The sequence below is a fragment of the Cebidichthys violaceus genome, unplaced genomic scaffold, assembly GCF_023349555.1.
Source record: "Cebidichthys violaceus isolate CVI_PGR_0920_01 unplaced genomic scaffold, fCebVio1.0.p SCAF_7, whole genome shotgun sequence".
NCBI classification, from domain to species: Eukaryota; Metazoa; Chordata; class Actinopteri; order Perciformes; family Stichaeidae; genus Cebidichthys; species Cebidichthys violaceus.
In genome coordinates, this window is record NW_027176927.1 from 11,786,524 (window position 1) to 11,803,277 (window position 16,754).

The following is a 16,754-nucleotide window of genomic DNA, read 5'->3' on the forward strand; positions in this document are numbered from 1 at the left end:
AACACATATAACATCCATAAGGGTTGTGTTTGTAGCATGAGGGATGGAAAAAAGGGATTTCATGTGTAAAAAAATGTGATAAATTCAGTTTTTCTTGTTTGAAATAAATTTAAAATAGGTTTTTGGAAGAACGTTCATGCATTGCTTCTTTTATTAAGCACGTTTGTATGGCTAAAGAACCAAGGGCAATGACAATGAGGTTTCTTTTAAGCATACAGAATTCCGCATTCTGAGTCACTTCCTCAATAAAAATAGTTGCTGATCTACGACAGTTTGTTGAAACATCATATGTAATTCCCCTTCATTTCAGGATGTCTACGTTTCCAGCTGGCCTACTGTTGGTAAGTCACAGGGACAATACCACATGCAGACAATCTGTCAAACCAATTTTTGAATTTTGCCAGAGCTCAGCCCAAAAGTTACACTGAACCTGAGAGAGATAAAATAGGAGTGAGAATGTCTACCTTTGAAAAGCTTCATGCTTTGACCAAATCATATGCTGTCACTCCTAAGCTTTAGAAGGCCTGCACTTTTCATCAAAGCTCTTGATGGCTACCTTTCACAGTACTGTCGAATACACCCTCAAAAGCTTCCCTCCCTCCTTTCCTCCCGTCCCCTCCCAAATCTCTTTCTTCTTCCCTCCAATGTCTGCTACCCCTCTTCCCTGCCTCTCCTTCCCCCTCCCTCGATCCTTCCATTCCCCTTGTCCTTAATCCCTCCATCCCTCCCTCCTCAATCAAATCCTCAAATCCCTCCAGGTTTTTTTTCTGTCTCTGTGCATGTGTGACTTCAGTACTGTCAAGGTAGATGAAACATGAGGAATTCAGATTCATCACAGTCATAACCTGCCATGATAATAATCCACTACTATTCTTCCCATGTGGCGGTAGGCCGATGTTACTGGCCTTTTCGGGATTTATTTGCATATTTGTTTCCCCTTTGTTTCTTTTGATGAATTATTTACTGCGGAATGAAATGACAGCAGAGATCACTGATGATTGCTGTCGCGGGTGGATGGGTGCCTTTCTCCTCTTTGTAATTATTCCCTTTTTTCCTGATTTTCAATCAAGTTTTTCCACTCATGTTCCCCCGGTGACAACAGACGAGAAGTCTAAAAACACACACACACACACATACATTTTAGCATTTCCAGTGGAACCTCTCCACTGTCTAGCGGGAACGCAACTTCCTTTGTTGTTGTAGTGATTACAGAGTAGGAAACAGCAGGAAAAAAAGAGGAGAGAAGGGAGAGAGTAGAGATCAAATGAGAAAAAAAATACTGTAAACACAAATGTGCTGGGAGGGCCACTTCCCACACACAGGACAAATGAGTGAAAACTCACTCACATATAAATCCTGCTTTACATCATCTGACCAAAGGAGAGACTTCGTTAGCATAAGATGAACTACTACTACTACTACTAATTGAACAGGAGTGTTTGTGATCCTTTGGAGTCAAGTTTGAACACAAAGTCAAAATGAGCCTCCAGGAGCTTAAGGTGGGATCGTGTACATATTTGCACACAAAACATTTTCTTCAGAGTTGTAATCACAGTGAGTTGTGTTCACATAGGTGATGTGATTGTAGACCTCAGAAATTGTATCTACCAGGGTACACACACTCTCACACACACACACCCACACACCACACTGCCACACTGTCCCGGTATTGCCCTATCCAGAAATAACAATGCATAATTCATTTCCCGAAGTCTCGTCTGCAGACAAAAGTCAGCGTTTGCATATATTATTTATTGAAAACAGCTCACATGATGAATCCTTTAACAAACAGAGCTTCCAGTAAGCACTGTACCTATTTCTTCTTCTCTTGCTGTTTGTGTTTTGGCATGGATTTAAGTGGGCTCATTAGCAAAGATGAGGATGTAAGGAGAGGAGAGGAATGGCAGGGGAGAGAGACGGTGAGAAAGGGGGAGTGAGAGAAGAAATGAGGCCAAAGGATAAAGGAATCATTTTTGTAAAGGTATGAATTAATGAGAGGCTTGTGCATCACAAGCTAATTAATTTAACAATGAAATGCTTTAGGGACTAAATTCTAACTTTCAGGACTTCATCTCATTTATAGAGTAAAAGTTTACTATTGCTATCCAGTGACTTAACTGCATTGCAAAACCTGGAGGTGTCATTGTATAATAATCTAATCCTTTCTTGTGCTTGATGCAGTGCTACTACAGCCTAAAAATCCTGCAGAATTAGCACAAGAAAAGTGCCTAGCACACGTACAGACACGCACACTGTCACAGTTACACTTGTTTTGCGGACAGTTTGCCTTGAGAATGGGAGGCAATTTATTGTAGAGTGAAAGGAGCATTTGCCATCCTATGCTAATGCAGTCATCACTTATCCAGAGAACTTGCATTTTCTTCCCTGCTTCTACTCCACCCCTTCACCATCCATCAATCATCCAAGGCATGAGGTATTATCTTTGCGGAACATTTTATATTCAGTCTCCCCTTAGATGGGTGGACGCACACCCATACACACATGCAGTCATTTTTGCTAAATCAAAAAAAAAAAGAAGATATATCAAATCTGGTCTAGCAAAGGCTGAATAATTGATGTGTTATGTTAAAAAAGGAATGAAATAATCATACCCTGTAGGATGTTGGAGGAACATCAAACCCAGTGTTGGAGCTTGGCAGACTGGGCTGAGCAGGGTAGGGGCCGTATGTCTTTGGGACGGCTGCCCTGTGAAATAATTATGAATAGCAAAGAGTTAAAGGATTAGGAGATTTTTGTTCTGCACTGTACCTGACACTTTGTGCATGCCCACCCATGCTTTTTTACAGCATGACCAAGGTACATCTATCCTGCATTAATACAGCAGGATTTTCCAAAAAAACGTTTGGTTTGTTGGGCAGGGAAACATTCCAGCAGGCCTGCAAAAATGTATAAATGACTGCAGTAGAAAAAGGCACACTGTTCACAAGAAGTGCTGATCTAATAGGAAGATATTGGTGCCAATCTGTAAGCATCTCAGGGGTGCAGCAACAGCTTAGCCAGCAAGTTGGACTTCAGTAACAGCAAATTGTTCCATTTCCAAATCAAAAACTCATCTGATTTTGCTTGCCACGGTTACATTACTTAAAGACATTAATATAATGTTTGAAACAGATGTGAGTTTAATAAAAGTATGACATTCCAATTAAATATAAACAACTTTAATTGAATTTACTCATCGTAAGATTTCTTTTTTTAATTTTTACTTCACCATTTACCAAATAGTCGAACAATAACATTTTTGTACCCATTTTTGTATCTGCTGAAAAAAAAGACCACTCCAGACTAATGAGTATGCATAGTGTTCAGTTCTGACCACACATATTCGACTTGGGGGATGGTTTATAATAAACTATCAACACTCAGCTTCACTGTGCTATAAGCTCATGGTGATGAAATGGAATAATATCTGCCTGTTTGCTACCGTAGACTAGTGGGCCTCGTTTTCATGGCTATAAAAGTCAGCCATGAATATATAAACTGTACATCTCTTAGAACCCCCCCCCCCCCCCCCCCCCCCCCCCCCCCCCCCCCCCACACACACACACACACACACACACACACACACACACACACACACCACTATGCATCAGTGCTTCAAATGAAGATAAACTGTTTTTTATGTTTAGGACCACCTTTTAAGATTGTCCCCATTTGGGATGCAACAACAGTGTATGATGAATACATTCATTCCAAGCTCCAGTGAGAGCTGTGCAGCCGTGCATCTCTGACCGATACCTTTTTATGATTGTATGAAGCCTGTACAGTATAGATTTTCCCATACAGCAACAGAGGGATATAAATGTTTATTATTATTACTGTTTCAGTTTCCCATTCGCCATCTGCCTTTTTTTTGCCCACCAGTTCCAATTTGCGTTTAACGAATGATCTCAGGGAATGAGATGTGGTGGGGTCAAGAGGTGCATTTACTCTCTTTTACTCTGCGGGGGTTGGAATTAGGATTTTATAGATAGTTAGGGGTACTGTGCATACAAATAACGGACACCGTGTGACCAACATGATGAGCTGCTGGAGAGAGGGTGAGGAGGGAGGGTGATTGACTAAAAAAGTGTCCTGTAAACTCAAGGAGTCAGACTAGAGAGGCTTATTTAGGGTGATGACCCCAAATCCAAACTTGGAATGAGTGTGTTACTCTGTGGGGAACAAAGAGACAACATTTGAAATAACTTGTCTGCATCCGTCAAAGATAAACACATGAAATATGGTCAGCGTGCATCAAGCTCTTATAAATTCAGAGCAGATGTGTAAACCTCTGAGTGGATGGTTATAGGGTTAGAAAACTGGCAAATGGTGGCATATCTTCTTTGGTCCCTCTTTTGCTTTACTCCTTAAAACTCTGCTTTCCCTCCCGTATCTGAGGCCTCTGACTTAGTGTTCTACTCTGGGGGGCTTATTTTATTAATTCACTGTTTCCTCTGTTACAGCCCCCCGTCTATATAGTCCACATTGCGAGAAGACCACCTCACAGGGATTTTCCCCTTCACCAGGTAACCACAAAGGAAGAAAAGAAGCACATTATCCACATGTACAACATACCCCCCCCAACACACACACACACACACACACACGCACGCAATGCTGACCACCAGCACAGCAAGAAACACGCGCACACACACACACCATATTATCTTCATGAGGTGTTATACATCAGTGACCACCAACACAGGGTCTCAGTGTTCTCTAATCCACAATCAGGCTGAATAAGGCGCTCCATGCAATGGGGGGATTACACTGTCGGATTAATGGGACTTTTAATTTGAGTCATTGTGAGTGCCCATGACAATACGAATAGGTGCAGGAAAGAATACCATTGCCTCTATATGATATTGTTAAATGTGTTACAACTGCACATTTCATCTACTGCATTCACAGCTGTGACACAGACACACACGCACACACACACACTGTGAAAATGAGCATACAGAAGCTTCAGAAGACTCACTGCTATTACTAGAAAAACTACTGTAGCTGTTGGCACAGCCACCACTACATCATCAGGTTTACTACAAGTACATTTACTCTTTTTACTTTTACCACTATAAGACTTGGAAAAGTGTTGTAATGTAAAGTCACAGATCTGCCATACATTTTAATTGGAGAGAAAGTCTTTTGGTAAGTCCTTCTTACCCTCCAATATGAAACAGAAACTGAATTACTTCTCCTGTACCATCTTTACGAATACAGTGTGACGTTAAATGCAAGTAAATGTGTGTTCATAACTGATTGATGGATGAAAGAAGGCAAAAGGCACCTGATAGAAACTTTGCACTTGTAAGCCCCTCAAATACCCAGTATGCAGCATGGCTTGATGTTGATGCCCAAGCCCTTATACTACTTAGTAACTGCTACGAATATACAATGATTCATCCTTTAATCAGCTTTAGTTTAGTTAGCTCAGCAAATACTGAATAGTAATATATAGCACATGTTAGCACATAGTTTGATGCACGCTACCTAAATAGGTCCAAGATGGAGAGAGGAAGAGAGAAAGGAAAAGAAGAGGCCAACAGTCAGGCAGAAACAAAGCGAGAGAGAACGGCCCAAAGAACTTGAAGAAAGCTTGGTGAATGGACGGGTCCAGGGAGGGAGTGGAAAAGAGAGCTGTTTAGTCTTTACCATTTCGAAAGGCAACAATAGAAGCACAGATTTAAGCATAACCATGGGTAAACAAAGGCAGGCTTAGAGAACAGCAGCGCATTTTTATTTTTCGTCTCTTTCTTTTCTCTTTTTTTTCCTCTTTTGTGCATTCTACCCAAAACCCGACAGCTGCTCTGATTACAAAAGAATTGTATGCTAATTAAATAAATTTGGATTCATTATATTTTGCACAAGGTCAGTATGGTGCATGATGATTTCATCTTCCAGGGAAAGAGAATACAACAACCAAACCCTAGAATCTTAGTGGTTGTTGAGCTATTTTGCTTATTAAAACCACAGCGTTGAACTTGCCCTTTAAAACTAGTTTTTCTGAAACTGCTGGTTGGAATATGAATCAATTCCTTTCCTTAAAAAAAACAGAAACTCAACAGATGTTGAGAGGAAGCTGAACATTGATCGTTTTTACCTCTTGGGGAATTATTTGAATTCTATCATTGATATAAATTGACAAGACCGGTGTCATTCTAATTCTGGCTCTACTTCAACCTCATTTTAACCAAATTCCACATCCACGCTTACATATGTTCTCTTGATGCCAACCAAATGGATCAAAAACTTGAACAGCCACACTTTATGTGATGCCTCGCCTTTTAAATTTAATTTACTGTCTTGGGAAGTTTGGTTCTAAACAAAGCATCTGCTGAGTTACTGCTTCAAAGGCGCACTTTTGAATAACGACTTCCATAAATGTAATTATTGCTCAACACAAACAAACATAAGAAATGAAAACGGAGGTAAAAATAAGGTAAATATTATAGGGTTAGGCTTTTGAATACTTGTTTTCCCTTTTCTTGACACCCCACTGACTTGTATGGCCTACATTATTTATTTTGTTTTGTTTTTTTCTTATTAGGCCTTGTGTACGGTAACCTGCCTCGCAGAAAGCGATTACCATCAGCCCAATGAAAGAGCTATTTACATATTTGTATTCAGGTCTTTGAATAAGCTGTATGCATCATGCTGATATACCATACAAGATATTACTGCTCAGATTTCTGAGGCAGGGATAAGTGTCACATATATAGAGAGATGCCTTCACATAGAAACAGTAAGGTTGACATTTGATGATTAACATTGCATACCCGTAGTCACTTAATATTTATATTATTGAAAGACCAGTATTGTAATGCAACAAAATCAAAGTTAAATCTGCCCCTTTCATTTATTTCCCATCCTTTGCTTTCATGTCAATTTATGCATGATATGGTTAGACAAAGCCAAACAAAGATCTTGTATATCCATGGTAGATAACTTTTAATCACATCACTGTGGATACTCTTCTTGAGCAAACAACAGACAGGCTCAGTTAGGTGCAACTTTGATAGAAATCAAAATGGAGAAATTCATCTTCATGCAGAATTAAGACAGAATATAAATCAAGGAAGTTGTAGATTTCCCAACTTGTCGTATTTTTAGTCATTCCGTTGCACAAATGATAAACCTCAACATTGGTAGCAAGCAAGAATGACTCGAGAACATAAATATACATGCTGAAACAACAAAAAAATATATAACTTGAGCGCCAAAATGTAATGTCCCCTTTTTTATGAGAAGGCGCACATTTGAATATAGCTGCTAAAATTGTAATGTTTTACAGTAAACATGGGATTGGGATGTGCTTCAAATTGGCAAATTGGGACACCCTCGTTGATATGGAGATGCGTTTGGCAGGGAAAATGGCACGCCTCATATATTATGCTACAAAAATACACATTTGAAAGAAAAGTCTGGTGCTGTAAGCAGGAAATTGGGGGTAAATTGGCACATCCACCCAGCTTTACATTAATTGTGCTCGTGCTATTGTCAGGGTGTTGCAGGGTGACAGACAGATGGGTGAGGGCTGACACATGTTTTTGGAGGAGTTTAAAATTCAAATGCTCCTCATGTGTGAATACAGACACCTAGGGTAATCAACTGGCTGTGTGTATGAGGTGTTAGTGACTGCAACGCTGTATTTACCCATAAGCCTCTCTGTCCCTGCCTGTCTTGCTGTCAGAGTCTCTCCCTTGCTCTCTGGTGTCAGGTACACTGGCACACTGTCATGTTTGCTGACTGATAAGAACCGTCCTGTTAGGAGAAATAAACATACTTTAGCAAAATTTTATAACAAAAATTAGGTTTAAATTATGGAGGCAAGGCATTTATTTCTGTTTGAGCTCCTGGTACGACTGATCTCAATGCTATTAAAAATTCATTCACTGGTAATACCCTCCCACACGTCCTTCTCCATCTCCCTTCCCCTGTCTCCCTCTGTAGCGCACTCATCATTGGTATCTCTGTCTCTTTGTGTCAGTTCACTTCATTTTATTGGCATGGGGTGTGATTCACTGTCTATCTCTCTTTGTTCAGTTTTTTTTCTTTCTCCTTTCATTCTGTGTCTCCATCCCTCTCTCGCTTCTCTCTTCAAAAATCTGGCATGGAATCGAGACGGGAGAGCGCCTGCTGTTTTTTCTGACACACTCTTCCTCTCTTAAATCAAAACCAACTGAGGCGAAATCAAGTTATTACCTGAGCTGTGTTTTTGCTTGCTCCCTCTCATCCATTCTTCCATTTTTGCTCAAGGTCTATGAAATTCTTCACTCCGAGAAGAAACAGAGGGCAGCCAGTCAGTCGGAGGAATGGGTGAGAGTTGGATTCGAAAGGGGATTGCTGCATAAATAAAGCAGAATGAAATAAATTCTGAAGTGTGAGATGGACGCTTGACATGGTCCTTGAGTGTGTTTGTGACTATGTGTGTGTTTGTGCATATGCTTGCCTCTCAGTCTCCCCCCCCAAGATACACATCACATAGGGTGGTGTGGACTGTCTGCCCTGGTTTCGTTGTGGTCAGATATTTTTTTATGTTTTTCGCAGCCTTTTATCTTAGGAGAGAAATAAGCATCGACCACAGCGTTTGTCTATGATCTTATAAGGAGACTGTCTGCAAATGAACTCGTAGGGTTGAGACAGGGATAGAGGGAGAGGGAAAATAAGTTGACTGACTAACTTCTAATAACTTGTCAAAGAGAGAGAGAGAGAGAGAGAGAGAGAGAGAGAGAGAGAGAGAGAGAGAGATGGGGAGGAAGAGTGATGATGAAAGAGGTAGCTGTAATATAGGTCCTAATTTTCAGGAAAGGTGAGAGAGGTGGATGGAGGGATGGACAGAAAGAAAAGTGGTGATTTTTATAGATAGCAACCTTGAAAAAGTCTGCTCTGAAGTGATATATGGATGGATGGAAAAGGAGGAAAGAAGTTATAATAAATAGGACAGGCTGAACAGTTGAAGGAGAGTTGTCCAAAAAAGCAAGAATGGTCAGTAAACAGCATGGCAGAGAGTCAAGCAGGCATAAACAACCGCTTGTAAAGACGGATGGAAAAAAGATGGTGGAATGGCTGTATGAATGATGGACGATCAGCAATGATGAAGGATGAACGATGGATTGGAGGAGGAGAGAGGGCGGGGGAGTTGTAAACAAGTCTGAATAACCTCATAACAGAGGCAAATCCACACAAGGAAGGAAGGATGGATGGTAGGTTGTTATGCAGAATATAAAAGAAAGTCAGATTAAAGTAAGTTTGAAGAGGGATAGAAAGATATGTGAACGATTGAATGAAAGGATGGGGATCACAGAAGCAGAATGAAAAAGTGAAAATGAAAAAAATGGATATGTCTGCAATAGGATATAAAGGGCTGTGAACTAAAAAGATACATGGGAATTGTTTTATATAAATAGATTAGAGACTAGGTTAGATGCTCTCTCAAAACAAATATAGGATGGATTTTGGAGATGCGGGAGGGATGCCAGTGTGTTTACAAGTGTGTGTTTGTCTGTCTTTTTGTGTCGCTACAGGGCCCATGTGACAGGGCCAGACTGTCACTTTTGTGCTTCTTCGCCCCTGTCAGCGACAGCTCCACGACATTATCACAAAACTTGCAGTCTACACAACAGACCGAATGAGCACACTTGACTGCTTGACCATAGGAAAGCCAAGAAAAGGAACCAGGCCAGCACAAATGGAAGATTAAAATAGCTTCAACAGAGAAATCATCTTTGCAAAAACGGCTTATTTTTCAACTAAAATGTGACTATGATTTATTCAGCTGAAATATATTTGGAGCCCCGACTTGCATGCTATAGGGAGGTTCCTTTCCAGTCCAATTCACCTGATATGTCTTTGAACTGGGGGAAACTGGAACACCTGGTTAAAAGCTACGTAGACATATGGGGGAAAAAAAGGCAAACTTCAATAAAAGCCCCATTGACCCTGTTGTGGATCAAACTCACGAGAGTTTTGCTTTGAAGAGACAGTGCTTACCACTGAGCTTCTGTGCCACCTCAGTCATTTCACTCATCGGACTAAAGGTGATTGTGGTATTAACTTGGTTGTTTCACATGTGTTGCTTGAGGCAATTTTGGTAATGAAAAGTCACTTTTAGCTAAGGTTCAAAAGCCATGCTTCATTAAACTGCTGCATGTGCGTATACTGTGTCATGTAGTTATAATGTATGCAGAGTTAAATACAGATTCCCCCTGTTTTATTGCTGTGATAATGTTACAGTAATGCTCCCACCTTGAAATAACTCTATTCAATTCTATTTTAAAAACTGTTTCAGATTATTTGTTTTACATGTGTGATTTCAAACATGAACAAATCTTAGTCTAGGATTAATGAATGAAATGAATTCATGACTTTTCCAAACCGCCTCCATTCCTCAGTGGAGGGGGACTAAACAAGGCTCCGCTGTATTCATCCAAGCAGCCCAGCCTCTCTCACCTGTACAAATTACTGTGTGTAAACAGACTGGATCACACTGGCTTCATGTGGTTAGCCACTTCCCTAGCTGGGACTTGGTCTACTCAGGAGAAATAAGCCATTTCCTGTTCACTGGGGAAAAGATATGGCCAACTGTAACCAACTGTAATTCTTTCCAGGTGGTGGCTGGATTTTTATCTTTTTAGAGGATGTACAGTACTCGACAGGAAACATGTTCAGCAGTGCAAAAGTCCCTTAGAGCTAGGGTTGGTAATGTTCTAAAATAAAAAAAAAAAATGTTTAAATTTATTGAAATTTTCATGACATCCTGACAGTCATCAATAAATCAAACGCTCTGACAAAAAAAAAAAAAGAAACGGAGAAACGTCTGGTATCTGTGGGTGTCCAGCAGGTTCTCATTCTCAGGGCATCAAATACTGGTGCTTTGTCACGCCCTTCGCCATCCGATACCGACGCACAAAGCACTCTTTAGTGTCCGGGCTTTCAAGTAACTACAATTAGGGAGACGGATGGATCAAACAAACACAGGACTTTCAACCCGGTGACTTTCAAGACTGGTGATCCAAAACCGGTGTTCGGGTCCCAAAGTGTTGTTGAGCTATTTTGAAGTTACATGTATTCGGTATTTTTATGTTACATTGTTTACGTTTGTACCTCCTGCCCTCTGTTACATACTTATTTTAAGCCAATGATGTTCATCCTAAAGCTAACTAAGTGGTTTTGTTTCCTGAACCTAAGAAAGTGTTTTTGTTTGAATTCACAACAAAAACGTCATGCTTACTGCGAGTGGAGTGGAGTGTCATATGTTTACACGCTGGGTTAGAAAGTGATGCAAAAGGTTATCATCAAGCGTCAGTATGTAAAGAGTTCAGATGAGAATGGGTTGGGCTGTTGCAGGACTGTATTAAGGCCGTCCAATCATTTCATTTTACCTGCCCGGAGCTAGTGCTGCTCTACTTTCATTGGAAAACAGTTGCAACACTGGGCCAGGTTATTTGGGTGGACATATTTTAAATTCTAATGTATTCTTGCTAGTTTCTAAACTTTACCATGCCTACCTTTAAACTTTTATTTTCACTGGTTTAATTTGTTTAAAACATATAAACTATATACAGTTTTCATGATTAAATATCCCACCTCTTTAATAAAAACATTTAGCTAAGCTTATTCTACTGGTTACGATTTGAAATAATTCCAGTTGGGGCAATATGAAACTGGGTATGTGGCATGACATTTATGCACACAATTTAATTTGGTAATCCTGTATTGATATGACACGTTTAGAGTTATGTAATTATATGTCACACTCAGCTTAAAGTAATATTTAACTTTACGGAAGCATTTACATTTTTTTCAGTTGTGTTCAAAGGACCCAGTTGAGAAAAGACACTTTTCTTTATTGGTTTATATCACTTTGTCACATAATTTGATGTATTCTTAATGAATCACATAAAAGAAGTAAAAGAATACACACATACGGAAGTTTAAGAAAATATGCTCAGGATTTTTTTGTGACAATAATGCAGTAACTTTTGCATTAATTATACACAAATAATCAAATATTTATCACACATTTAAATATTGAAAAGCAGTATCAGCATTTAAAGTGTATGAGTTAGTAAGATCATAAATAGACAATGAGCTAGAGCTACAAGAATATATGATGTGATATGTGTTAATGCTTTGGAAGGATCATTTATAAATCCCATAAACTTTTTAACTGGTTTCTATTATTATGTTATTATATAAATATCCTCACAAGGTCATTTCAAACACTGCTCTAATTTCCAAGCCTGACCTTGTGTGTGTGTGTGTGTGTGTGTGTGTGTGTGTGTGTGATAAAGAAGCATTCCAGCCACAGTGGAGGCATGTCCTGGCTAATCCACAGGCCAAAACACACAGGCGGTTAAGTTTCCATGACCTCAACTCCATGCTGCTCGAACATGCACACGCATACTGTACACACACAAACACACTTGTGCACACACAATATTGTGTCTTCTTCTTGCTGTAGCTCTCTTTTCTTTTCTCCTTTCTCCCCTCCTGCTGACTTTCATCTCTTTCTCTCGCTGCTGCCTCCTCTCTCTGAATTGCAACATTTTGTCAATTACCATTCAGTTCATTGTTAACCCACTGAGGAAAAGCAAAGTGTGTTCTGTAATACCACAGGAGTTCTGTCGTCTTCAGAACAATTACATCAATTAGCTCGCATTTAAATGGTTTCCAGAGAGGAGAAGCTAAGCTAATAACAGTCCAATGAAGTGACAACCAACCAATTAATCTCACTCTAATTGCTCAGTAGGTACCGTCAATCAGTCATAATCTCCCTCTCTCTCTATCTGCTTTGTTTCTTGCTTTTCGCACACATTCCACCACTCAGTCGCCTGACTTACCAACTGTCAATCAATCAAATATAAACTCGCCCTTCCACCCCCTCTGGAGATGGTGGTGCATTCCAGTGTGTTGACATCACGGCCATGCTGCGAGTCAGCACATTTGGCTTCTAACATAACAGTGAGAAATACTGTGTTGACAATAACAATCACTTGGAGAGAGGGAACTATAGGGCAGAAAGTAGAGAAAAACAATGAAAGAATGAGACACAAACCCATATTTCAAGCAATGGGATGAGTATTACTTTTGGACCAACAGCGACCCATAATCAAAAACTCATATTCATTTAAGAGCTAAATGCATGCTTGCAGCTTAGATCAATTAACACAAACATAAATTCACTGAAACAGTCTGTCTGCAGCAGACTGATGATAGATTGCTGTATCACTGTGCCACATCTTACAGCCTGTCTTTGAAAACAGTTTCACAAGCTCAACTGTTTTCCTTTGTATTGGAAGAGATTTACTCTCAGTACTATTTCTAGAATGTGTCTGGAACGCTGCAGTCTTTACACTCACTTTGAATGGCCTCTACTTTAATACTGTTGTAGCTTTTCAACAAGGACTCTGGTTTTTAGAGACTTGATAAAACTAATACATCCAACAATGAATGTCTTCTATGATTATTTTTCCATTTCCTCGCGTTGAAAGGAGCTGTTGTTGTCGTTAGCTGAAGCCTATCGAGGGCCAGATGTATGCCGTGATGCATTGGGCCGAGTCTGTCGACGAATCAGAGACTGTGTTGCTGAATGGGCAACAGTGCGCAACAGTACTGATCTCAAGAGTACACGCACAATGGAATGACATGATATTCACCACATTCTAGTTTAAGCAGATCAGTGCTGTTTGGGCAGCAACCAAAGTAATGAGCAGAATATCATGAGTGTAATAAATAATGTAGATTATTATTGGCGCACTTGGATAGTATTGAAAGGCGTGCACCTTGGGTGTACTGAGCAATCCAATGATATATTGCTGTTATTCCGTGTTTACACATTTTATTTTAATAGGAGACTATTCCCTCTGAAATATGCTCAACCGACAGCCGGGCCTGTGTCAAGGCACCTCGCCAGGGGCTTCCTCACATCTCTGAAAACTATCGCAGCAAATTTCCAAACAGGCGTTTTTTTGGGATAAACTTACCACATATTGGTAATCTAAAAGGTAATGAAACATTTAAAAGCTTTTAGCCTAGCTCAAAATCGGTCTCAAGGCACCCAGACGCAATGCTTGTTGGGGCAGCTGAGTGTGCGCAGTAGGCTCACGTCTCTTACGGAGGAATTCCTGCTAATGTCTACATCCTGGCATTTCTTGAGAACACAAAATCCCCAAACTATACAGTGTGAACGCACTACGTACTCAAATGTACGTACGACTTAGTATGAATGTTAATATACAAGATAATAGAAATCACCAATGAAGTGGTTCCTTTAATGCTCACTTCCTGAAATCTTTTTTTTTTGTTGCAAATTCCCATCATTGACTTGATGTGTCAGGCACAGACACGCCAGTCTATAAACTTACAATTACAACTGCATATATCACCAGTGACACCTTTACATTAGTCATTCCTAAGATTATTAACATCAGTGTGCGTATGGTTCTCTGTGTGTGTCATATACTCAAAGAAAGAACACACACTTACTTGAGCCAATGCACATACTGTGCTGCATGTATTATATAACTACTCTATATAATAATAGCTTTGCTCACCACATACATCTGTTAGCTGAAGACTCCTAATATCCCGTAGTTATTCCAATGAATATCTTTATTTAGTCATTTGACAATATGTTTTGAGTTGGACATTCAGTTTGACATGGTCTCACACACACCACAGCATTCTGTTCTACAGTACGAGCTAGAAACGCATTCAAATTCACCAAAAATGTCAGCTCTTACTAAAAATAGAGATTTCTGCACCGACATCACTACATATCTTATTCCACTTTTCTCAAGATATTCTGATAGAAAACATGCTTCACCATTGTTACGAAGCTAAGATTAACTCAATACCTTCCATTTATGTTCATCTCTTTATCTAAAACAACAAAAATTTAAAATAGTATTTCATTTTGGTTAGATACTAGGATTGACCTCGATAGACATCATGAAGTTTTAGCTACAACTATATTGTAACGAGTAGAGAACGCTACAACAGAGTGGAAGAGGAGATATGAGACACATATTCTCAAACATTAGTTGAAATCCACAGCATCATGAGTGTATGTTATGTGCCTTGTGTGGCACCATCACACGCCATGATGTGAAATATTGTTTTCCCTCACTGATGTTTAATTGTTCTTCGACCGATCTGCTTGTTCCCTTTTTCATTCTGGTTCCCACCACTAATTAGGAATGGGATTTAACGGCCGATGACTTTAGTGCAGGATCAGAACACGCCCAGCCATTATAAAAAGCCCAGGGACCCATAATGTGGTGTGGGCTTGGCGGCTAAAACCATGGGGTGGAGAGACAGGAGGGGAGGGGAGAGCTGGTAACAGTTTCTCTTGGTAGCTCTTTGAATTGTTGGTTGTGTCCTTTCTCGCCTTTGTCCTGTCATGATAGGTTTCTCTCCCCCCTTTTTGAAATGGTTTTCTGTTTGTGTCCTCTGCTCTCCGGCTCTTGTTCTCAATGTCTCTCTAGTCCACCAGTCTCACCTCACTCTCTACCTCCATCCCCTCTCTCACACTCTCTCACCCTCTCTCTCTCTCTCTCTCTCTCTCCCTGCCTCCCTTCTTCACACACTCTCTCGCCACAGTAAGACCTAATATGAACTTTTGACAGGAGCTGGGATCTTTGTTTAATTGCCAGTGTTACTGTGAATGCCCTCATAAATCTAATGCTGTAATGCCTTTGAAACGCCTTCTAGGCCATGCAATCTCTCTCTCTCACACACACACACACACACACACAAAATCTCTTTCTCACTTTCTCCTACTTTCTCTCACTTTCCTTCATGCACACCCAAGCGCACGCACAATCGCACGCACAGATGTGATGTGTGAGAATGAGGGCTTTGAGGTTGTTTGTGCTCACATCAGACACAACAGCTCCAATGTTTGTTTGCAATTTCCACTGGCTCTGGTCCAGTCCACCAAACACATGGGAATTTTAGGATCAGCATCTTCTCAAAAAGCTGCTGGGCGTCAGAGTATAACTGAGCAAAGAAAGAGTGCAATGAGGTTCTTATTTGTATGTGTTTTTTTTATGATGTAATCTGTATAGACTAGTTTTTAGAGGAGGGTGAAAGGGGGAGAAAGAAGAGCAAGACAAGTGGTGACATAATATAGGAGAGTCTAAATAACCAGATCAAACTGGTTAATGTATTACATTTTGTTAATGTTACCTGGATGGGTCTTTTGTAAACGTGTATGTGTCCCTTTTTCAACTATGCATTCCTGCAACTTTATATTGCTGTTTGCTTTCAGCTTAAATACTTTAATATCAGTTACTCACTGTCTTGTTTATCCAGCCGCATGCTCAGTACTTCCAAACGCGCATTTTCGCCAAAAAAATCTATACATTTAAATCACTTCCTTCTATGCTCAAACAGGTCCGCAGCATGCATGCGCAAACTTAGAGTTTTAAGTAGGCGAGTAAGATTTTGGATAAAATGCATGTTTGGGAAGTACTGAGCATATGGCTAGATAAAGGAGACTTGGATTATACTGCACGCGTCGTGTGAAGTAAATAATATATCATAAGAAGGCAGTACTGCAGAAGGTTTGATAAAGTATGGCTCTTAATTAACTTGCCATGCATTTAATCAACCTAAATACTAAAAATAAAACTTGAACACTCAAACATGGTGAGCTATAGTTATATATAATTGCTGTTACATATGTAATATTAACTATATGTCATAATCATATATTGAGTATGGGTGAGATCATTCTATATGCTGCT

The 16,754-nt window shown here is 39.9% G+C and overlaps 1 long non-coding RNA gene across 4 annotated transcripts in view; it reads left to right on the forward strand.

Moving 5' to 3' along the window:
• LOC137891715 (uncharacterized) overlaps window positions 1-16,754 on the forward strand; it is a 95,158-nt gene that overhangs the window by 66,333 nt on the left and 12,071 nt on the right. For 3 of the 4 annotated variants that reach the window (XR_011105366.1, XR_011105363.1, XR_011105364.1), the window contains one exon: window positions 4,464-4,526. The exons of the other annotated variant lie outside the window; for it this stretch is intronic. This is a non-coding gene — a long non-coding RNA (uncharacterized lncRNA). The remainder of the gene's footprint in view (window positions 1-4,463; window positions 4,527-16,754) is intronic. 4 annotated transcript variants of the gene reach the window in all.